We start from the raw sequence: 25,050 nt of genomic DNA on the forward strand, positions 1-25,050 counted from the left end.
CAAGAATAGGACATGCTAAAAAAAAATCCAGAGCTGCGGACCGGAAGATCGGGGCCGCACTCTGGAAATGCGGATGCGAAGAGCACATAGTGTGCTCTCCGCATCCATTCCTGCCCCATAGAGCAGTGTTTCCCAACCAGTGTGCCTCCAGCTGTTGCAAAACTACAACTCCCAGCATGCCTGGACAGCCTTTGGCTGTGCGGGCATGCTGGGAGTTGTAGTTTAGCAACAGCTGGAGGCACACTGGTTGGGAAACACTGCCATAGAGAATGAATGAGTCCGCACCCGTTCTGCAATTTGCAGAACGGATGCGGACCCATTCTACGGACGTGTGAATGGACCATAACTGTATATCTGAATGCTGAGTACATTAAACAGTCATAGTTTTAGAGTAAAGGCAAATTCAGCAATTGTCTGGATGCTTAAGAGGAGATCATGTCAACTTTCACTGCCCTGGAACACTAGGGGCTTTATCATCAACCTCTTCACTTCGGTAGATTACCAAAGACTCACTTTACCATTAACCACTTTACTATTTAAAGAGGTCCTTTCATCAGTTTTGACGTAGGCTAATTATGGTATTACCTTGTAGGGCGGCCCCCACTGATGCCATGGGTGTATTTATTTTTCAACCCTCAACCCCAGCCCCTGTTCGTCCGCTGTGGCCTCCCGATGATTTGCAGCGCTGTATTATAATGAGCATTAAACTCGCAACAGGGAGGAGACGCAGTCTTCTGCTGTGGGCGTCTCCTTCTTCCTGGCTGTGAGCGCGATCCAATCAGAGGGGACCGCTCACAGCCAGCCATCAGTGGGGGCCGCCCTACAAGGTAATACCATAATTAGCCTATGTCAAAACTAATGAAAGGTCCTCTTTAAGCACAGTAGTGTAGTTATGATTTGGACATTAAATTGCAGTGTCGGCAGGGTCTTGTGCCATTGCAATAAAGTCCTTTTGGGGTCAACTGCTCATATGTTCTTTTGTCCTGATTTCCCATTTCTTGTCCTGGATTTGTTCCTGACCTTGCCTGGAGAATCCCTGCAGCGGAGTCCTGATCCCTGTATAGAGTTTAAAAGGTGAATACCAGGGAATCGCTTAGGCTCCTTTACTCACTTTAGTCCTAATCCAAACCTGTTGCAACCCAGTGGGTCTAATATATATGTATATATACATTCACCTAAAGAATTATTAACACCTGTTCTATTTCTCATTAATGCGATTATCTAGTCAACCAATCACATGGCAGTTGCTTCAATGCATGTAGGGTTGTGGTCCTGGTCAAGACAATCTCCTGAACTCCAAACTGAATGTCAGAATGGGAAAGAAAGGTGGGCTACAACAGCAGAAGACCCCACCAGGTACCACTCATCTCCACTACAAATAGGAAAAAGAGGCTACAATTTGCACAAGCTCACTAAAATTGGACTGTTAAAGACTGGAAAAATGTTGCCTGGTCTGATGAGTCTCGATTTCTGTTGAGACATTCAAATGGTAGAGTCCGTATTTGGCGTAAACAGAATGAGAACATGTATCCATCATGCCTTGTTACCACTGTGCAGGCTGGTGGTGGTGGTGTAATGGTGTGGGGGATGTTTTCTGGGCACACTTTAGGCCCCTTAGTGCCAATTGGCCATCGTTTAAATGCCACAGGCTACCTGAGCATTGTTTCTGACCATGTCCATCCCTTCATGACCACCATGTACCCATCTTCTGATGGCTACTTCCAGCAGGATAATGCACCATGTCACAAAGCTCGAATCATTTCAAATTGGTTTCTTGAACATGACAATGAGTTCACTGTACTAAAATGGCCCCCACAGTCACCAGATCTCAACCCAATAGAGCATCTTTGGAATGTGGTGGAACGGGAGCTTCGTGCCCTGAATGTGCATCCCTCAAATCTCCATCAACTGCAAGATGCTATCCTATCAATATGGGCCAACATTTCTAAAGAATGCTATCAGCACCTTGTTGAATCAATGCCACGTAGAATTAAGGCAGTTCTGAAGGCAAAAGGGGGTCCAACACCATATTAGTATGGTGTTCCTAATAATTCTTTAGGTGAGTGTATATATACAGTATATATATACATATATATATCATATTCTCCAGGACTTTACAAGAAATATTTCTAACATATTAGCAGTTTTTCTTACAGTTTTAGATGTTGATGGATTAACTGCGACACTGAGAGAATAATTAGCAAGTGTGTAAAGTGTTAGTACAAAGCAGAGAAGTGCAACCCAGGTTTATTGACAGAAGATAAAAGGCTGAGACAGGTTAATATCTCTCTGATTATGGTAACTTGCACAAGCATTTGAAAAACTCTGATTAATTATTTAAGTCAAATAAACGTGATGGAATATCAAAGAGCAGAGGAAGGTACATTTGTACAAATGTGTTTTCCGATAATTCATAATGGTGGGAAACTGAATCTATTTCAGAGAATTTGGTGTTGCATTCCGTGCACAGTAATTATGGATTCTCCGGGCTGCTGGCCCACGATCCTAGTAGTACAGCTTCCTTCAATAATGAGGAAAAAGATTAGAAGTAGATTTCAATCCAGTGGCAAGCAGCAAGGACGATGAGGTTAGAGGCTTAACTTGGACAATGATGCAGAGTTTGTCGCTTCCACCACCAATATTTCATGCCATTAATAGCACTGCATTGTTTTGCTTTTTTTTATTGTAGCAGGGCTATAAACCCCGATTAGGTAGCTCTCTTTTGTCTCTGAGCAGCCTGAAGGAACCCTGTAGACATCGTAAACCTAGACTAGGGAGAGGGAATTTAACTAAGACTGATGGTTCTGATGCCAATCAAAGACTGCTTTCACACAAACAGTGTTTAGTCAGTGTTTGATCAGTGTTTCCATCAGTGACTGAGTCAAACCCAAAAGTGGAGGCTAAACAGAGACTGGGTATAATGGGATTATTTGCTCCTGTTCTGCATTTTTTACCTGAACCTGGTTTGGTGGAAATCATTCAAGTCATCAAACACTGACCAAACACTAACTGTGAAAGCAGCCTTAAGGCCCATTTACACTGCTTGTTCCTTCCCGACAATCGCCTGCTCATTAGTGGAGATGAACACTGCATGTACGTGAAGCAATCCTCTCCACGGTATGATGAGGAGCGATCGCTAATGCCATCGCTCATCCTCACAAACAACCATTGGCTATGGGAAGCAGAGTGCTGTTTAGACCTCACCAACAATCTATTACCTGTTTCGCTCATTCATCGGGTAATCAGCTGCGCTTTTAAAACAGGCCGATTATCGCTAATGAGTGTTTGTACGAACATTTATTAGCAATAATCTGCCTGAATATCAAACAATGTAAAGAGGCCCTTATACTGGCATCAGAAACATCAGTCCTAATAAATCCCCTGTCCCTAGTCTAGGTTTACGATGTCTTCAGGATTCCTTCATGCTGCTTAGAGACAAAATAGAGCAACCTAATCAGGGTTCATGGTCTCACTACCACAAAAACACCACAGCGGTGCAATCAATGGCATGAAATGGTGGTGGTGGTGAAAGTGTCAAACTCTGTATCAGTCTCCAAGTTACATCTCTAACATCTTCTATCCTGCTACTTACCACTGGATTGAAATCTACTTGAAATCTTCTTATTTTTGTTCTGTTAAAGGACGTAATACTGTTAGGATCTTGGGCCAGCAGGAGCAAGGCTGCAGGGTTTTAGTGTACTATATAGTCATTTCTTATACAGAACACATAGTCCACAAAACGTATACTGCAGAATGCGCTAATGTTAATGGCCATTCCAACACTGCAATGGAACCATTCCCAAATAGTAAGCCAGTAGAAGGCATACTTTTACTTTTAAGGGAACCTGTCACCAGTTTTATGGTGTCCTAACTAAGGGCAACATAAATAAGTGACTGATTCTCTTAGCAAAATGCTGCGTCACTTTCTTTAATTGACCCAGTCACTCTGCCAACATCTTGTATTGAAAAGCTCCAGCTAATAATGATGAGTCATGAATATTCATGAGCTCCTGACTCTCCCCGCCCACCTGCTGCTGAATGACAGTTTGTTTCCATATGAATCAGCAGCAGGTGGGCAGGGGAGTGGCTATAGCTCTGAATTAAATATACGCTGGACTCCATGACATCACGCCGGACTCGAATCAGCTCATTAGCATGCGGCATCTGGCATCTTTGTGTGTATATTATGAGATAACCATCTGTCACACCAGTAAGTGAATACATCTAAGGCACTTTTTAGTAGTTAATGATTGTATATAATTAGTTAGATTATAATCAAATATCCACATGACAGGTTCCCTTTAAGAACTTGGTAAAAACTTCACAAATTAAACAGGTTAGAGAAGTAACAATGTGAGGTCTGAATTACACAACTGAAGAACATTTGTCTCCTTGTTCTGCCCACACACTTGTATGGATGACTAAAACATACAAAGCCTGAAAAATAAAAATAAATCCTGCAATCAAGAGAACTATACAGAGCTTATGTGCCTGTCATGCCTAGCAGAACTTGAAATAATAACTTACCTGACATTAGCTTTCATTAGATCATGCTCACAAATGCACGGCATTGTTTTAACTGTGACCGCACCAAGCTTACTTCAGGTTGTGCGGCATGTGCCCTGTCTGTGTGGCATTGTTCTGTGTGCGAGTGGAACAAGGAGAAAAAGGTCATTGTTTCACCAATTACCTCACAGGATCCATGCCTGGTGGCCTGAGGCCTATGAGGGTGGATTGCGGGGAAAGGAGCCATTGGCTCCCATGTAAAGACAGTATCCTTAGGACAGCAATACAGTTAATTTTAAGGCCCCTTTAGGGTCCATTCACACGTCCCCAAAATGGGTCCACATCCGTTCCGCAATTTTGCAAAACAGGTGCGGACCCATTCATTTTCTTTAAAGTGATTTTTATCGATTTTCCATTTTAACGTAAAGAAATTTACACATAAGATTATTACTAGCCATATTTCAAATATACGATCTTATCTGATGCGATGTAACAAAACAAAGAATTAAAGAGATGTTACATATATGGGTGTTAGTGATTATATCACAAACATATGAACAGTCGTTATTGTTATCGATATTATTGTATAAAGGAGAATCATATGATTACCATAGTTGCGAGAGTATGTTCATTGTCTAAACTCAGAGATGTAACATATAAACCAGCTTATAACAAAAGAGAAAAAAATTAATAAATAAAGGGAATGTGACGAGAGTCTCCATTTGTTGGACAGCCCCCTTCTCATGACCAGTCCCTGGCACACACAGTATTGTATTCTACTGTTTGGGGAAATGTGTCCGCCATGTGCTCCACATTAAGAGTATCTTATCGTTCCTGCCTGAGCTCCTTGAGTAAATCCGTTCATTGACGTAATTTTTAGATACAATGTTTATGATATCTTTAATATCCGGAATGTTTGTCGTCTTCCAGAGTTTTGTTATCAAAGTCCTGTATGCAATAAGGATATGGGTTGTCGGGAATTGGACCAGAAGGTTCAGTCTATCTATTCCTATATTTAGTAATGCTGATTTAGGAGGGACAACTATTGCTGACCAGTGTGTTTAAGTCGCAATTGGTGAGTTCATAAAGTGATTTAAAACTTTTTGCAGTAGAAATGTTATGATTTGTATTTAATAAATCAGACAAGTGTTTGGGAAGACGCACCCTATTCATCTTCAATGGGGCCGGAATCTGCTGTCCGCATCCGCATTTGCAGATCCGCACTTCCATTCTGCCAAAAAATAGAACATGTCCTATTTTTGTCCGCAATTTGCGGACAAGAAAAGGCATTTTCTATAAGAGTGCTGGCGATGTGCGGTACGCAAAATGCGGAACGCATATTGCTAGTGTCCGTGTTTTGTGGATCCACAAAACACATACGGATGAGTGAATGGACCCTTAGGCTGCCTGATGTTTGGGTAGATTATCGCTAACAAGCGTTTGTTAGCGATAATCTGCCAATGTAAATGTGCTGCCTATTACTCGATGAATGAGCGAAATGCTTGTTCATTGGGTAATAGAATCGTTAGTACTGACACCTAAATCACTGTTTACCGGCAGCAGAACTTGCTATCTAAATGGCCTCTACTGCTGGCAAACAATGATTCTGTATGGGGATGAGCGATGGCATTAACGATCTCATATCCCTATACTGTGGAGGAGATCGGTGCATGTAAATGCACTGGTCTCCTTCACTGACGGCCAGGCGATTGTCAGGAAGGAACGCTTTGTTACCAACAATCACCTGCTCAATTGAGCAGTGTCAAGGGGTCTTTAGGAGTCAGGCAGCCGCCGGTCGGGTATATAAGTTCCTGACACTTCCAGAGTTGATTAAAGCTGGAAGATCTATTATGTATGTACTGTTGTTTTCAATCTGTTATCTATAGATCAATGTGTCTATAATCTATCTATTAATCTATCTGTATGTTTTATTTGTGTTTTATTACCACACACTAGAAACTGAATTTGGAATCTTGTGAGTATTTTGTAGTATAACTTATGTCCTAGATACTTTCTTTATGATTGCACATGCCAGACATACAGGTCCTTCTCAAAAAATTAGCATATTGTGATAAAGTTCATTATTTTCTGTAATGTACTGATAAACATTATACTTTCATATATTTTAGATTCATTACACACCAACTGAAGTAGTTCAAGCCTTTTATTGTTTTAATATTGATGATTTTGGCATACAGCTCATGAAAACCCAAATTTCCTATCTCAAAAAATTAGCATATTTCATCCGACCAATAAAAGAAAAGTGTTTTTAATACAAAAAAAGTCAACCTTCAAATAATTATGTTCAGTTATGCACTCAATACTTGGTCGGGAATCCTTTTGCAGAAATGACTGCTTCAATGCGGTGTGGCATGGAGGCAATCAGCCTGTGGCACTGCTGAGGTGTTATGGAGGCCCAGGATGCTTCGATAGCGGCCTTAAGCTCATCCAGAGTGTTGGGTCTTGCGTCTCTCAACATTCTCTTCCCAATATCCCACAGATTCTCTATGGGGTTCAGGTCAGGAGAGTTGGCAGGCCAATTGAGCACAGTAATACCATGGTCAGTAAAACCATTTACCAGTGGTTTTGGCACTGTGAGCAGGCGCCAGGTCGTGCTGAAAAATGACATCTTCATCTCCATAAAGCTTTTCAGCAGATGGAAGCATGAAGTGCTCCAAAATCTCCTGATAGCTAGCTGCATTGACCCTGCCCTTGATAAAACACAGTGGACCAACACCAGCAGCTGACATGGCACCCCAGACCATCACGGACTGTGGGTACTTGACACTGGACTTCAGGCATTTTGGCATTTCCCTCTCCCCAGTCTTCCTCCAGACTCTGGCACCTTGATTTCCGAATGACATGCAACAGTCCAGCGCTGCTTCTCTGTAGCCCAGGTCAGGCGCTTCTGCCGCTGTTTCTGGTTCAAAAGTGGCTTGACCTGGGGAATGCGGCACCTGTAGCCCATTTCCTGCACACGCCTGTACACGGTGGCTCTGGATGTTTCTACTCCAGACTCAGTCCACTGCTTCCGCAGGTCCCCCAAGGTCTGGAATCGGTCCTTCTCCACAATCTTCCTCAGGGTCCGGTCACCTCTTCTCGTTGTGCAGCGTTTTCTGCCACACTTTTTCCTTCCCACAGACTTCCCACTGAGGTGCCTTGATAAAGCACTCTGGGAACAGCCTATTCGGTCAGACATGTCTTTCTGTGTCTTACCCTCTTGCTTGAGGCTGTCAATGATGGCCTTCTGGACAGCAGTCAGGTCGGCAGTCTTACCCATGATTGCGGTTTTGAGTAATGAACCAGGCTGGGAGTTTTTAAAAGCCTCAGGAATCTTTTGCAGGTGTTTAGAGTTAATTAGTTGATTCAGATGATTAGGTTAATAGCTCGTTTAGAAAACCTTTTCATGATATGCTAATTTTTTGAGATAGGAATTTTGGGTTTTCATGAGCTGTATGCCAAAATCATCAATATTAAAACAATAAAAGGCTTGAACTACTTCAGTTGGTGTGTAATGAATCTAAAATATATGAAAGTCTAATGTTTATCAGTACATTACAGAAAATAATGAACTTTATCACAATATGCTAATTTTTTGAGAAGGACCTGTACATCTGTCTGGAAGGGTATCAGTAACTGGGATTGAATATTTCGCCTTTGAACACAAACACCAAAGAGACAAATAGCAAGATTCTACAGTCCTCAACATTGAAATTGCAACACCACGAAGGACAAGCCATAAGGTAATCCACATTGAGGAAGTAGCAGGTGTAGCTAAGATTTGGAGATCATCAAATTTTCAAGCAACTAGCTTCAATCTGTGGCATATGGCATAAATGCCAGATTGCAAGCAAAGTTTGTTTTAGTCACCTAAAAAAGTAAGTAATGTGGAATGAATATGCAATGGCTCCAGTTTGTCGATGTGCCTAGGCTGAGATGTCAGCACTGTTCAATGTTGCATGTCCTGGTGGTTGGGAGAACAACTACAAACTGAAATGACAGCAAGAGGCGAACCTCTGCACGGGCAGATCATCTGATTAGAAGAATGGCGCATAGTGATCAAAGCAAACAGAGTCTACACAAACCGTTAGAAGGTGTTTGCACGACATTGGGCTATGAGCCAGACGTTCAGCTGTAGATGTTCTATTGACCTCACGGCAGCACTCTAAAACGCTATGATGGTGCACAGCAAGATGGCAATGGAGGCTGGCTTGGAGATCTATCCCCTTCAGTGATATGCTAAGTCCAGTTTTTGTTTCGGACACAATGATGAAGACTTTCACGAAGGGAATGTCACACCGGTCCATAATGTTTCCTTCTTGATGTTTCAATGTCAATGTTGAGGAGTGTAGGTTGTAGCCAGTAGCCCCTTGTCATAGTAAGCATACACAAAATGCTAGACACCTATACGGGCAATTTTAATGCCTGAAAAAAGCCTCATGCGTATGAGTGTGTCCTGTGAGGCCTTTTCTGTCTCTATTGCGGGAACTGATCAGACCTGACAGGGTGCTCTCATACAGCGCTTCGTAGAAATATGCATGAGGTTTTTTCAGACAGTAAAATTGCCTGTATGATGTTTGTACTGACATTATTGCGACCTCTGAACATTATATACAGAACATGCTCAGATCACAAACTCCAGATCATTGCGGGAGCCTGGACTCCTGCTGTAACGGCAGGCATTGGAGATTACTCCGATGCTGACCTCTTAGCTCCCTGGATGCAATGGTCAATAGTGACTGCAACATTTAGGCAGTTAGAAGGAGAGGGCTTCCTGTCACCATCGACTCCCCATGAATACAATCGTGGGGTGCTGATGTGGTGCCATGGCACCTGAAGACATAACATAACAAAGGATTCCAACCCTAACATGGCTATATGTCTATAAGACTGAGTCATAGACACTGCCTAACAGACAGCTTTAACTGGTATGGTGAATCACTGATGACGTCACCCTGCTTGGCCAGCATAAACATGTGGTGACGTCATCTGGACGTCTTCTGGACAGCCTCTCCGTGATCAGCTGGATGAAGTGTGTATAATCTTCTTTTTTTTTTTTTTTTAAGCCCAGATTAACCCCTGAGGACCTGAATGTGAGTCTCAGATGCCACAATCAGCATTAAATGCGGTATCTGAGGGGTTAAATGCCAGGGAGCGGCCCAATCGCTGTTCCCCATCATTGCGCCTGCTCCATACAGTGAAAAGCAATTTGTGACTAAGTAATTTGTAACAAATCACAATTCATCTCTATTAATGAAGTTGAATCAGCAGAAAAGGCTTCAGTTTTGACCAAATTTTTCCTTCAAAAGGTGCTAAAAAAGTTGCAACATTTCTTCACAAGTTAACCTCCCCCCCCCCCCCCCAAAAAAAAAAAAGGTGCAAACCCCTTACTTGTGAATTTCTTGGTGAGGTTTATATGTAAGCCAGACTGTGATAAATTCGATCATGCCTAGTGCTCATTTAGGTATATTTATGTATTACCGACTTTGATTTGTCCGAACCTGCTAATGTATACAACTGTAGACAATTATTGCTAACCATCAATAAATTTTAACTCATTAACAATAATCTTTATGTGTGCAGCCAAAGCAATCAATAAAAGTCCAAAAGTGGCCCCAAAGATGTCCGTTTGAAACCAAAAACGAATGTATTGTAAGTCGGCATTCAGTTAGCAGCAGTGCTCATGGAAGGGAGAAGATCCGGTCATCAGAGAAACCAAAATTTCAGCATTTGCTCTTTCTATTTGCTTTTATCCATCACATCATTACAATATAGGAATGCATTTAGGCCCAATCTTAAATGGACTGAATAAAAGCAAATCAAAAGAAGAACAGCGAGTGCTGAGACTTTTGTTTCTCTGAAAACAAAAAACTATGATAAAATATTTTTCATGGGAAATCAGTGGCTGCACCAGCTGAAGTGATTATGGTTGGTGCTCTACCCCACAACTTACACCTACGTTCTAGAAATAAAAATTAAAAGATTACTATGATTGGAGGGCACTCTTGTATCTGGAACTGTATGGGGCAACATAATCAATCAATAAAAATAAATTTACTAAATATACAATAAAATATACAAGATTGGTTGATCAAACTAAAACGTGAGAATTTGTTTTTAATAATCACAAGAGCTAAAAATTACTATAATGGTTAGCAATTTATATATATATATATATATATATATATAAAATCAAGATAAATAGTCAAGATAAATATATATGTATAATCAATGCTGGTAAGTATATGATAAGTATATGGATCTCTGTGCTTCTACAATTCTATAAAATCCAATGGCTTACAACAGACGTATTGAGAAGCTTTTGTGGAGAGTATAATATATTTGCATGTTGTACGTTACCAGTCTTGAGTGCTGGGGTCAGAATATCTGAAGTCTGAAGTCAGCGGAGTTATTGCAGATGCCGACCTGCTCCCCCGCAATCCTGATATCTGTATCATAGTCCCAACAGATGTATATGGAGATATCTATGTTACAGTCCCGATAGATCAGGCATGCTCAACCAGCGGCCCTCCAGCTGTTGCAAAATTACAACTCCCAGCATGCCTGAACAGCCTACAGGTATCAGCCTACAGCAGGGCATTGTGGGAGTTGTAGTTTTACAACAGCTGGAGGGCCGCAGGTTGAGCATGCCTGCGATAGATACATATGAAAATGGGTATAGAACAAAAAATCTCGATGTCTAGTCACCGGCTTACACAGTGGCATCCCACGTGGCCGGGAACTAATGGATTGCGCTTCTTCTAAATGGATGTGAAAATGTCCGGGGCGGCATTCATATATCATATTTAGATACTGCTGAGTATATGTTAATAATTTATAACCGCAGGTGACCAGACGCATTTCAAAGCATAAAAGCTTCTTCCTCAGTGGCCTGCAGTGTATCTTGTGAATTCACTTTTAAAGAGAGGGATCCCATTATCTTGGGGAAGGTATCCCCGCAAAAAGTTATGTTGTAGTCAAATCATGGACTGTAATAGCTGACCCTAAAGACACTTTCTCAGAGTGTAGCATTGGGCCTAATGAACCATGGTAATTAGGACAGCATACTTCCTAAAAAATGAGCGCTTACTACAGAGGACATGTTTTCCAAGTGTTCCTCTCCCATACGTCTTGTTTGAGTATGTAGAACTACCGGTATGCTTGTAAAGTATTTTATAGTTGCAGGGAGTGGAGTAGCACAATAAATATATTAATAACACATTTGCACGTGCTACGCTCTGTCTGTCAATACATGAACAGCTTGAGCGTCCTCGTTGCAGCTGCTCCAATTAAACTGAAATCCACATAACTGGGAAACTGTCTCACTAGCAATAGAGCCGGCAGACACGGATGGTCCAGACAGCAGGCAACATAGTACATGCTGACAGGGGATAACACACCTCACAGCAACACTGTGATCACACCAAAAGTTCAAACCAAGGGCCCCAAGAAATAAAAGCTATAAAAATGCTCAGCTGCATGCATCCCTCTGTCTATTATTAGAGCTTTCAGAAATAATGTACAAGAATAAACCTACATCTGCAGTGAAGGTAACATATTAGACGTAACACTATTACTAATTCACTGTTTACTGTCGCTCTGATCCTGCAAGATGGCTGCAACGGCTTGTTTTCTTACAACAGGATATGGACATTGTGACATGCGCCGTGGTAGCCAATGACTGGCTTCAGCAGTGATATGTTCCCAAGTAACATGTCATCAGTGGAGTCAATCATTGGCTGCAATGGTGCAGGTGACCCAGCCAGAATAAAGAAAAAAAAAAATGTATTATTAACGGAAAATCCCTTTAAGCTCTGTGAACCCAAGCATATTAAAAATTCTGCTCTTCTAATGGATTGTGTATCTTCATCTTAAAGAGGTTGGCCTATCTCACACTTTGGTGGTATATTGCTAGGATAGGCCACCAATGCACAATAGGTGCAGGTCCCACCTCTGGGACCCACACCTATGTCTAGAATGGGACTACCAAAGTGAACAAGGGCGCACCGCGCAAGTGCACCCAACCTTCAATCACTTCTATGGAAATGCTGAAAATAGCTGAGCACCAGGTTGACTATTTCCTGAACTTCCATAGAGTTGAATACAGAAGTGGCTGCCGTTGCACTCTCCATTCTCTCCTATGGGAGCTCAGTCGGCTCTTTTCGGAACTCCAATAAAAATTTAAATATAGATAAACAATAGCATGAATTAAACAGAACAAACATAGTTTTTAACTCCATTCCCATTCTACTGCCAAACTTATTAAAATGCATATGTCGCCATTCTTCTTTTTCAAATACTGTAAAATCCCTTTTAAAGACAAATAAGGCATAAACCTTGGCATAGAAAGGTGAATCTCTCAGACTTTCAAGACACAATAATATATTGTATTATTTCTTTGTATATACTGACCTAGAGTGCACTAGAGAAGAATCTGGACTGGCAAACCATGTGTTCAAACTACAAAAAAAAAAAAGTTAGAAATAAGTGGTCAAAATAAAGTGGTCAAAATAAATCAAGAAAGTGCTAGTTTCTCTGTAACGTATATAGTGGGAGCTATGTTGCAGGATATTTGGCTCTAGTTTATTCACCTTATCTCAGGGGAACCCAACAAACTGAGAGTCTGACGTCGAAACATGTATGATTCTCAGCTGGTCCACCATTTGTAATTGAAGCAGCGCATCTTGGACATGTGCTTTTAAACCTTCATTTAGGCACTGTCACTTGTAAACCCATTCTAGCAGTTTCGAATTGGTCAAGAGGGGGGGTGACAGCCGCCTCTCCTCTCCATCTGTTGTTTGAAGCCTACATTAAAGTTCTGCCTAATCAAGGACAGCTCCTTAAGGTGAACACTTCTTGTTAATCTGGTACACAGACATTTTTCATCATTATGTGGCCTTTTTCTGTTTCAGTTAGCTAGCACTGATTAAGGCTACTTTCACATTAGCGTTTTCACTTTCCGCTATTGAGATCCGTCAAAGGATCTCAATAGTGGGGAAAAAGGCTTCTGTTTTGTCCCCATTCATTGTCAATGGGGACAAAACTGAACTGAACGAAACTGAATGCACTAAAATGCATTCCGTTCCGTTTGGCTGTGTCCCCATCATGGAGAGAATAACGCTGCAAGCAGCGTTTTTCTGTCTGCGATGTGGTGCGGAGCAACACGGATTCATCATGACACACAATGTAAGTCAATGGGGACGTATCCGTTTTCTCTGACACAATAGAAAACGGATCCGTCCCCCATTGACTTTCAATGGTGTTCATGACGGATCCGTCATGGCTATATAAGACATAATACAACCGGATCCGTTCATGACAGATGCATGCGGTTGTATTATTGTAACGGAAACGTTTTTGCAGATCCATGATGAATCCACAAAAAACGCGAGTGTGAAAGTAGCCTAGCATGTCATTAAACTCTCTAAATATAAATCCTCTTTCATTTCCATGACCCGTTCAGATTTGCCAAGTGACTTGAAAGGTGTTTTGATATGATACTATTTAACTACAGCTATACAGTGGTCCATCAAGTTACAATATTAATTGGTTCAGGCATGACCATTGTACTGTATGTTGAAACCATTATAACTTGAGTCCATAACTACACGGAAATCTGGTAATTAGTTGCCCAAAGTATCATCCTAAGATAAGAAAAGCTGAAGATTTAATAAAAATAAGAAGATAAAGAAAGACCTTACCTATAACTGTCAGGAAAACTGTAAATCACTTCCTATGATGAGGACAGAAGATTCCTCAGGATCCTGTATAGCACACAGCGTACTAGAAATATAGAATAGAGCCACCCTCACCTGACATGCAAGGGGGCATCTCATCCTGGCACAGACAGAGGGCAGTACAGGGCTACCAGACAACAGATACAGGTGTTTTACCAGAGAAATGGCCATGTCGATTGGTTGGATCTTAGTCTGAGGCACTGTAAGTTGAGTCTACTTTCAGCTTACGATGGTCCAGGTAAAACCATTATAAGTTAAAAATGATGCATCCTAAGGCCAGTGTATCTTGAGGGATCACTTATACAAAATGATGAAGCTAAACAAAATCCTCGTCTTAAAGTGAATGTTGATCTTTGAACCCTGTTCAACACTGTACATATAGAATTGCTCTACATAAAAAGTAATTCTGTAAATGCATTGCATAATTTATCTTAGGCAGAAATTACAGACTGTACCATAGTCCAGAGCTGCATTCACAATTCTGCATCCTGCAGCGGGCTCCCTTCAGATCTCTTATCATTTGTATCATGGGAAGTGTGTTCTTTACCCCAGCCATTGTAAAAAAATTCACTTCACCTGCAGTATAGGAGCTCAGCTATTTCATTAGGAAAGCTTGTTGGTGACAACCAGCAGCACTGTGAATGCAGGGACCTCAAAAGAGGCTGTATTTTCATTAGAGACAACTCCTTTAAGATTTCAGACATAGTGTAGTTCTAATCAGGGAAGACTTGTGTGACTAGACAATTTTCCTGCAGCAAACAATGGAGGGAAAATGTAGAATTTACATTACAACTAGAGATGAGCGAATCAAATCCCACAAAGTGGAATTTGATCCGAATTTCAGAATAAATTTGATTCGCCTCGAAGCTGAATTTTCTCATGCTTCGTGTAAGCGAATCGATTTAACCTGAAATAGTATAAAAAACAAAAAAATTCATTCTTACCTCCTCACTTTGCTCATGATGGGACGCCAGCCGACATCTTGATTGAAGATCTCGCCCAAAATCCCTTGCGTGGTAACGTATGATGTCACCACGTCAGCCTGTGTGATGACGTAATCTCGCGTGAAATTTCGCGCCAGATCTTCAAGCAAGATGGCGGCGGCCGACTTGTTGCAAGCAAATGGACGCGGTAAGTTTGATTAAAAAAAATTCTTATGTTAATTTTACACTGTTTTTACACATGCAGCGATCATGTATGAACGCGGCATCTGGCGGGGGGGCTCCCTGTCATTGCACCCACTACTTACTGACTAAGTAATTTGTCACGAAGCTAATGTTTTTGTAAAATTTGGCGAATCAGCCGAATCGAAACTTTTGAAAAATCTGATCATCTCCCTAATTACAAACATTCAAATACATGTACATAGACAGATCAAGTCTGTCGAAGCAGATGTTCTGTGTAGGAACACCTTAAAGAGCATATGAGCAGTGGCTCCCTTCATGAGACAGCCCCTTTAAGGCTATATGTACAATGTGTTTTCATTACCTATCTTTCTATGAAGATTGTATCTATTAGGCCTCTTTCACACGAGCGTGACGGATTAGGTCCGGATGCATTCAGGGTGCGTTCAGTGAAACTCGCACTATTTTGCAAGCAAGTTCAGTCAGTTATGTCTGCGATTGCATTCAGTTGTTCAGTTTTTTCAGCGCGGGTGCAATGCGTTTTGATGCGTTTTTCACGCGTGTGATAAAAAACTGAATGTTTACAAACAACATCTCTTAGCAACCATCAGTGAAAAACGCATCGCACCCGCACTTGCTTGCGGATGCAATGCGTTTTTCACACAGCCCCATTCACTTCTATGGGGCCAGGGCTGCGTTAAAAACGTAGAATATAGAACATGCTGCGATTTTCACGCAACGCAGAACTGATGCGTGATAAACAACGCTCATGTACACAGACCCATTGAAATGAATGGGTCAGGATTCAGTGCGGGTGCTATGCGTTCACGTCACGCATTGCACCCGCGTGGAAAACTCGCTCGTGTGAAAGGGACCTTAGAGATGAGTGAATCAAAGTTGATGAAGTGGAATTCGATCAGGGTGCAATAGGAGAGTGTACTGTCTGGGTAATAGTAGCGATTCTATTACACCTTGCTGTACTTATTGGGGGTCCAAATTGCTATTATACTGCTGCTTTTAGGTTTGCACTAGATAATACCTCTGTAATTCTAGCAAACCTTGTTTGTTATTGGGGTGCAAGTGTTGTGTTGCAGGGTGTATTTATAGAAAAAATACATACGTGATATTAACCGTTCTGTGGTGCATTTAAATTGTTCTACAGTTTCTTTGGGGGTGTATTAGTGTAAAAAAAGGACGTCTTATTTGCCGTTCCGCGGTGCAGTTACATTGTTCTACAGCTTTTGTCCGTATGAATAGACCCTGAAGGTGGGAATATTCATAAACCGTAAACCTAGGCCCTAGTAACCCTGAATAACCCTAGGAGTAGTGACAGGGTCTGAGACTACTGGTTTCTTCCCAGATGAATAAACCAGCGTCTCCCTGAGGCCTAGTAAACAACGAACAACAAAATAGAAGTACACTTATTTTCAATAGAAAATGGATGAGCAGGAACTCAGATGAGAACCACACACCAGCATTTCCAACTCCAGGCAGATAAAAATCAACCACATGGTGAGAAGTGTGAGTCCAGACTAAATAGAGGAGCAGTAATGACCACAAGCTACACCTGAGACAAGAGATGTGGTCATTACCAACAACAACACTGCAACAAGTGAAAACCGAGAGGCTGACAGATAACCTCACGTGCAGCCAGTCTCTCAGATCTTATAACCTCTGTCACAGGAGGGATCGTGACAGTTAAATTGTTCTACAGCCTTTTTTGGGAAGTATAAGTGTAAAAAAAAAAGTACGTCTTATTTGCCGTTCTGCGGTGCAGTTACATTGTTCTACAGCTTTTTTGGGGGTGTATAAGTGTAAAAAAAAAAAGTATGTAATATTTGCCCTTCAAAGGGAACGGGCAGTAAGCCAAAATGTTTCTGTCGCAGGCAGCAGAAGAAGGGGCGGGGGTTGCAGCAGGAGCCACAGCGAGAGGCCTGAGCTCCTGGTGTCATCTAGCGGTCGTGTCTTGACCAGCAACCCAGCGTTTCTTGAATGGTTGACTCAGTCTTCTACTTCGTTGCAAGTGACATCAGACACCCCCGGCTAAGATTCGGTGGGTTCTTCAGACACAATGCTTAGTTGGCATGGCCCAGGAGCAGGCCCTGTGCCCTCACCAGTCCTCATCCTGCCCTTGTCCTTTTCTGTTCCCTCTGCTAGAGAAGTATTATATGCCGTAGGCTCTGCTCCACTTTTCAGCGAGGACTAGAGGACAGTCAGCAGCTACTGCCCAGCCAAGATCTAGAGGAGAGATCCTCTGGTAGGCGGGCAAGTAATGATAATGAGAGTTGCGTGGGAGCTGATGTTGTGAGCGGTCAGGCTCCTGGTCCTGAGACCATTAAGGGGGTCATCAGTGACATGCAGACAGTAGTGGATAATGATGAAGCTGATCGCACTTGGGGGACGGGTGAAGAAGGGGCTTCATCATCATCAGGAGAAGAGGGTGGCAGCTTGCGCGTGAGGCAGCGGCTGATCCAGCAAGGTGGTAGCTTGGCCGGGAGTCAGCAGTGGGAGGTCGGGAGCCAAATGTGCCCAGGAAAGACCGCCCACTTCGCAGGAGACTACCTGCCAGGGAAGAAGCGGTGCAGGGGTTCACGGAGGCAGTGGTAGCAGGCAGTCAGTATGGAGTGTTGGGGCAATGTGGCAATTTTTTTGTTAGGCCGCCAGAGGAGATGAACATGGCCATTTGCCGAATTTGATGGGCAGAAGGTGAAGCGTGGGCAGGGGGCCAATGTTGGCACCACCACCCTGCGCCAACACATGCAGTGTCAGCATAAAGTGGCCTCATAGAACCGTGACTCCGATGTGGTGGTCCAGCCTGCCACAGCAACCGCTGCATCACCCAGTGGCATGCAGTCAAGGCTCCACCACCTCAGCCAAAGGGATCTATCTGTCCTTCCCATCATCTGCTGGTCCTGATGCTCCTGCTTCTCCTTATCAGTCATTCCGTCTGCAATCAAGCACTGAAGCGATTGCCAAGAGACAACAGTATGCGTGCACTCATCCAACGGGGCAGAAGCTGAACGTGCTCCTGGCCAAGTTGCTGGTGCTGCAGTCCCTCCCTTTCGAAGTGGTGGACTCTGCACCTTTTAGAGAACTCATGGCTTGTGCCGAGCCGAGATGGAGAGTTCCAAGCTGTCATTTGTTTGTCAAAAAGGCTGTACCAGCCCTGCACACATATGTAGAACAGAAGGTTGGCCATCTGCAAGACATCCTGAAAATGGCTCGGAAACTTTGCATACACTTTAGCCACCCGTACACCGCAAAGCACACCCTCCTTGAGCTGCAGTGGCAGAACGGCATCCCCAAACATAGGCTGATATGTGAAGTTTCCACCCGTTGGAATTCCACCCTCCATATGTTGGACCGATTATATGAACAGAGAAAGGCCATAAACGATTTCTTGATGATACAGGCGGACAGAGGTACTCCCCTATGTAACTTCGATGTTAGCCAGTGGCAGCTCATGCACGACACCTGCCGTTTGCTCGTACCTTTAAAGACACCACTTTATTTGTCAGGAGCCAGGACTATGGGATGAACAACATTATTCCACTGATTCATGTCCTAGAACAGATGCTGCTAAATCTGGCTGGCCAGGGGACAGGAGACGTGGTGACGACATCTCATGGCCACATGAGCCCTGTGGGGGCTAAACTAAAGGAGGAGGAGAACATTCAAGCACAAGCAATGTGTAGAGAAATGGGTGTTTTTTTTACACAGGTGACAGGAGAGGAGGAGGAGGAGCAGAAGCAGCCAGAGGAGCTACAGGGCGATGAGGAAGAGGAGGCAGAGGACCCAGACACAACGTGGCAGCATGCAGTGGAGATGGAGGCAGGGAGTCTTTCCGAGTCACTTATGCAAATGGCCATATGAACGCTCACTTGTTTGCGTAGAGACAGCCGAATAGTCACCATTCGCCAGAGGGATGACTACTGGGTCTCCACGATGTTAGACCCTCACTACCAGTCAAAATGGGGGCCTTTTTTACACCCGCTGAGAGGGAGGACAAATTGAACTACTATCGAGACATCCTATGTAGTCAGTTGGCCGTTGCCTATGTGCGCCATCACCCATCCTCACGCAGGTCTGCCTGGGGGTGCCTCTGCGGTCACGTTCCACTGCCATTGCTTGTGGGGGTGGGGGCTCAGGAGCAGTACCAGCTCCATCAGCAGCAACTTAAGTCTAGAGTCGCTGATGAGCAGTTTTCTTCACCCGGATACTGAAGAAACTACTTACCAGCAGCAGCAGGAAGACATAGAGCAGAACCTGAACCAGAAGGTTGTGGCATACTTGGAGTGTACCCTGCCACCCTACATCGAAGATCCCCTGGATTACTGGGCAGCCAATCTCAATTTGTGGCCACAACTGGCCGAGTTTGCCCTGTACAAGCTTTCCTGCCAAAAATGTGGAGAAACTGACTTTTGTGAAGATGAATCAGGCGTGGATCAGTCAGGATTTTCAAACACCAGTGCCTGATGCATCAGTCTAGATCATCCATAGTGCCACACCTACACTTTGACAAATAAGGCCTGTTTTTTTCTGGCTACCTTCTTCAGCTATTATTCTGATGCTGCCACCTGCCTGATGCCACACATGATGCCAGGTGCTCCTACTGCCAGCCACCATCTTCAGCTGGTACTGGTATTGCTCCCCACCTCCCCACTCTGTCACTGGGCCACTCTGTGGTGTGCTCATTCTGCTTCCACCTCACCACTCTGTCACTGGGTCACTCTTTGGTCTCCTCATGCTGCTGCCACCTCCCCAATCTGTCACTGGGCCACTCTGTGGTGTGCTCATTCTGCTTCCACCTCACCACTATGTCACTGGGTCACTCTGTGGTCTCCTCATGCTGCTGCCACCTCCCCACTCTGTCACTGGGCTACTCTGTGGTCTCCTCATGCTGATGTCACCTCACCACTATGTCACTGGGTCACTCTGTGGTCTCCTCATGCTGCTGCCACCTCCCCACTCTGTCACTGGGCCACTCTGTGGTCTCCTCATGCTGCTGCCACCTCACCACTATGTCACTGGGTCACTCTGTGGTCTCCTCATGCTGCTGCCACGTCCCCACTCTGTCACTGGGCCACTCTGTGGTCTCCTCATGCTGCTGCCACCTCAACACTATGTCATTGGGCCACTCTTTGGACTCCTGCTGTTCCCACCCTCCTCACTTCATGACTGGGCCACTATTTAGCTTTTTTGGCCTGGTTGACATATTTATTTGACCCTTCTTCAGATCTGTTCAAAGGAAGGAAAAAGGAGACGCACAACGGATCCTGTCTATGTAACAGTTGTAAGGCCTGTATGACATAGTCACATCAGAATTGGCTTATGATTTGGTAGCCAAAAGCAAGAGTGGGTACAAAACACAGAAGACATGCAAATATTCCATTCACGTGTCATCTCTGTTTTGGATCCATACCTGTTTTTTCTTGGCTTAGCAATACTGATGGATTACTGACCAAATGCTGACCGAGAGAATGTGGATGCTCAACAGACAGGATCTTTTTTGGGGGTTATTGTTCTGAAGGATCAGAGGAAGAGCAAAATAATCAGTGATGTCAACACAAACTTACTGCTGACACCCTCTCCACTCTGTCAGGGGAGCTCTACCTATATAAGCGGTTAATAGAACAGATTGCGAAGGAGTGTGCTTCTTCTTGACGCTAACATCGACCTGTTAGGCTGAGTTCACACTTGAGTTAGTTGGTCAGTTTTGGCCCCGTAACTGCCCGAATAAGTGAAGTGTGCAGTGATTCTAAGAGCGACGCCTGTCATCTGTGTTTCACTACCACAGGAGACTCCCTAAGCGTGTTACTGCAAGGCATAGTGTTCTACACTATTATACAGGTTCTCTGCAGCCAGGAAATAGCAGGGGTTTTTTTACGTGATTTGCCACAAATTTGGATCGAATCAAATCTTTTTGGAAAATTTGGTGAACCGAACGAATCAAAATTCGCTCATGTCTAATATCTATAAAAAAACATCACTACAATTTACATTATGTACCTTTCTAACGAGCCAGAGAATAAATTTTATGAGTGAGTGTGTCTTTAAGCCAGCTACGATTTTGGTAAACCTTTTGTATATTAGTAGACTGTGTTACGAATCAGCGTGTGTGAACACACTGTGCCACTGACTGGCTATACTCTGGAGGGGCATGTCTAAACAACTACATGGTTTTCACTAGAGCCCTAGAAGGTGAGGATAGACTTGAGCCGTTAGGGTAGTTGCCAGGGGCTACTCCAGTCCAATCCCCGAGGCAGACCAGGAGATACCTGGGTAGGTAACAGAAGTACAAGCGTGGTCAGACAGGCGAGGTTATTACCAGGAGCAACAGTGCAGGTTCGAAGGCAGAGGCGTAGTCAGACAGGCAAAAGGTCAGGGCAGGTGGCACAGGAACAGGTCAGGCAATCCGGGTCGGCAACAGGAGAGATAAAGCAAGCAAGCAGGCATCAGACGATAAGCAGAGTCCATGAACGTCAGGTCAGGAGCACACGTGAGTATCAGGAACTAACAAATTCAAGGACCTTGTCACTGAGGCCTCTGGAAAGAGGGCTGAGCCACTTTAGTACCTCCAGGAGAGCCAGGATTGGTCAGCGAGGTCACCTGACCTAACCCACACAGCCCAGGGAGTGATGCGCTCCGCCCTTAGAGCAGTGAAACATAAAACCAGTCGAACACAGGCTGTGACCAGGGCTGAGTGGAAGCTGTGGAGCGGAATCCTCAGAAGCAATAGCAGAACCCCGACAGAGCCCAGGACCGCAGCGGTAAGCGGAGGAACAGTGGTGTCCCACAGCCGCTGTTACAGACTGCTTGAAAAGCTAGTTTCAAGGAAATTAGTGCACCATAGAGAAACTGCATACAGTAGCAAACTGATCACTGTGCCTGCCACGTACAGAAGAAGAATGACTGACAATTGACTATAACTCCAACACCCTACCCCATTTTGAGACTTTTTAAACACCCACGTGTCTAAATTTAGGTGAATGTGGTGTTTTTATGAAACCCTCAGTAAGATTTACACCAGTTTCGTGGCGTAAATGACGACTGAAGTCTACTCCAGTAAATGTAGGTGCACATACTGGTGGAGGATACGCCAATTTTTTTTTGAGGCTTGTGCTTTGTCATAAATTAGGTGAATCCTCTGCCGAAAATGATCCCAATAGCTTCCCTATTTAAAACTAACTTACTATGGCTCAACTTTTTAACTCACAGTTAAACAGCAGAGACACAAGGAAATAAAAAAATGGAAATAATAACATAATAATCTTTAAATTATAATCTAACTTGGCCTTACTTGTTACAGATAGAATTAATATGAAGAAATATCATATAAGAATTTGAATAATTTTCATATATTCCTCATACAAAGACTGCCAAAGCAAACATTCTGGCAGCATGGGTAAATGCTGTAATGACAGACTGCAAGCAACATGATTTGTAGATTGCCTTTTTCTTTTCCAGAGTATTTTTCTGCAAAGGACTTGTGTTAAAAGTAGCCCATAGAGACATAGCCAGCGTTTCACCACAGCCCATTTTCACAGTTAAACAAGCTCAAAGTTTTCTGTTCTTAAATCAGACTTTTTCTTCAGTGGAATATCTACATTAAACCTAAAATTGACTACCCTGCATTATAAATAATTGCATTTCTGATCTATTGTTCTTTACAGGTACTTAGAACATGCGTATAATCTTCATTAGTCTTACACATCTCCTCAGTCCAGCAGATAAAATATAAAATCCCAGTAGGTGAAATAGATTTGACATAAGGCTCCTAGATTTGACATAAGGCTCCTTCAAGAAATTTGTTTTGAAGGCAACAGCGTGAATGTTAAATGGGTTGTCCGGGTTCAGATCTGAACCCGGACATACCCTTATTTTCACCCCGGCAGCATCCCTGAGGCTAGCATCGGAGCATATCATGCTCCGATGCGCTCCCTTGTCCTGCGCTGTGCAAGGGCTCTTTTTCTTATCACCAATTTCAACCAGGCAGCCCCCCTGACTTGAGCATCAGAGCAGTTCATGCTCCGATGCTCTCCTTTGCCCTGCGCTAAATCGCGCAGGGCAAAGGCATTTTTAGGAGTTCTGGTGACGTACCGGGGATCTCCATGGGGCTGCCAGGAAGCCCGGTGATGTCACCGGCTCTGATGGGCGGGCTTTAGCGCTGCCCTAGCCATTTTGCAGGCTTGTTATTGTAAGTCCCGACACGTTTCGCCATTGAAGATGACAGCAACAGATACATGAAGATAATGGCGACTAAGATAATGTGGGCACAAAATTATATAAAAAAGTGCCGATATTTATACCTGAAGTGGTCAATAACGTTTGAAAATGGTGCTCCCGCTAATTGTGATGTAATTTCCGTTAGCTCAATCTTGTTTCCGGTTGAATGGAACGCAAATTGCTTCGATGCACCGATCCCTCCATCGTATATAAACCTTCTAATAAAGGGGTAAATGTTGTAATAATAGACCATCTCACTTATCAGAATATGTGTCATAACCTCCTTAATGATAAAACATGTTATTGTATTTTGTCTAAAAATCCCACAGAAGAATTCTCTAATGCGTTAGAATCTATTCTCATTAGAGCACTTGACAATAAAGTGATTTCTAGTGATGAGATGAGATTCATGTTACCTAAACTCCCTCAAATCCCAACTTTCTATGCCCTCTCTAAAGTCCATAGGATGTGCATTCCACCGGCCGGAAGTTATCGTAAACCCGGCTTTGCACATCTAGTTCCACTTCCGATGTACCTACGTTGGACCGCATACGTGCACTCCAACAACCAGAATACCTGCATCCTTTAGTTTATCTAATTCTGGTAACTTTGGTAAGATTTTTTCCTCGCTCCATTCTATTATATTTTCCGGGCTTTATTATAACCAAATTTATTATTTATTAATATTATTTATAACCCCTTATCTATCTTTGGAATGCAATTTGCGTTCCATTCAACCGGAAACAAGATAGAGCTACCAGAAATTACATCACAATTAGCGGGAGCACCATTTTCAAACGTTATTGACCACTTCAGGTATAAATAGTGGCACTTTTTTATATATTTTTGTGCTCACATTATCTTAGTTGTCATTATCTTCATGTATCTGTTGCTGTTTTCTGTCCCTTGATGAACCATACAATAACAAGCTTCTTGGAAAGTATATGAGGGCCTTCCAGGGAATTGTTTTAGGGTTTAGCCACTGATAAATGGGGTCATCGCTTTCGGGGCAGGTGCTCCGCTTTTAGGCAGGGATAGCCAAAAGGGACAACCAGGGACAGTCCAGCTCCCGACATCACACCTTACGATGGTAAACCCTGTGGGCACCTCTTCTGAAAAACTACTGGAACCGTGAGTAAGTTAACCCACGTAGTCCACTGTCATTTTTGCATAGTATCATATCTGAACTACTGTAGTTAATGTAGCCACACTTTTTCTTGTGGGCATGTATATCTTGTTTGATTTATTTTGCTTATGCGGGGGTCATTTTTCTTACCAATAATTTTAATATATTCTATTAAAGGTTATATTTTAGAGGGTTTTTCTCAATAAGCAATTATTCTACCCCTATTTCACTAACTTATTCTATAGGCTAGCAGGAGTGAGGATGAAATAAGGAAGGAAGACAGCGGTAGGTCTTTGACCAAATGAAGAGTACAAGTGAACTGGTTGAAGTA

The 25,050-nt window shown here is 43.2% G+C and overlaps 1 protein-coding gene across 2 annotated transcripts in view; it reads right to left on the reverse strand.

Annotated features, from left to right (window-relative positions):
• SH3RF3 (SH3 domain containing ring finger 3) overlaps window positions 1-25,050 on the reverse strand; it is a 462,616-nt gene that overhangs the window by 335,988 nt on the left and 101,578 nt on the right. The window lies entirely within an intron of this gene.

Source organism: Bufo gargarizans, chromosome 3 (assembly GCF_014858855.1).
Source record: "Bufo gargarizans isolate SCDJY-AF-19 chromosome 3, ASM1485885v1, whole genome shotgun sequence".
NCBI classification, from domain to species: Eukaryota; Metazoa; Chordata; class Amphibia; order Anura; family Bufonidae; genus Bufo; species Bufo gargarizans.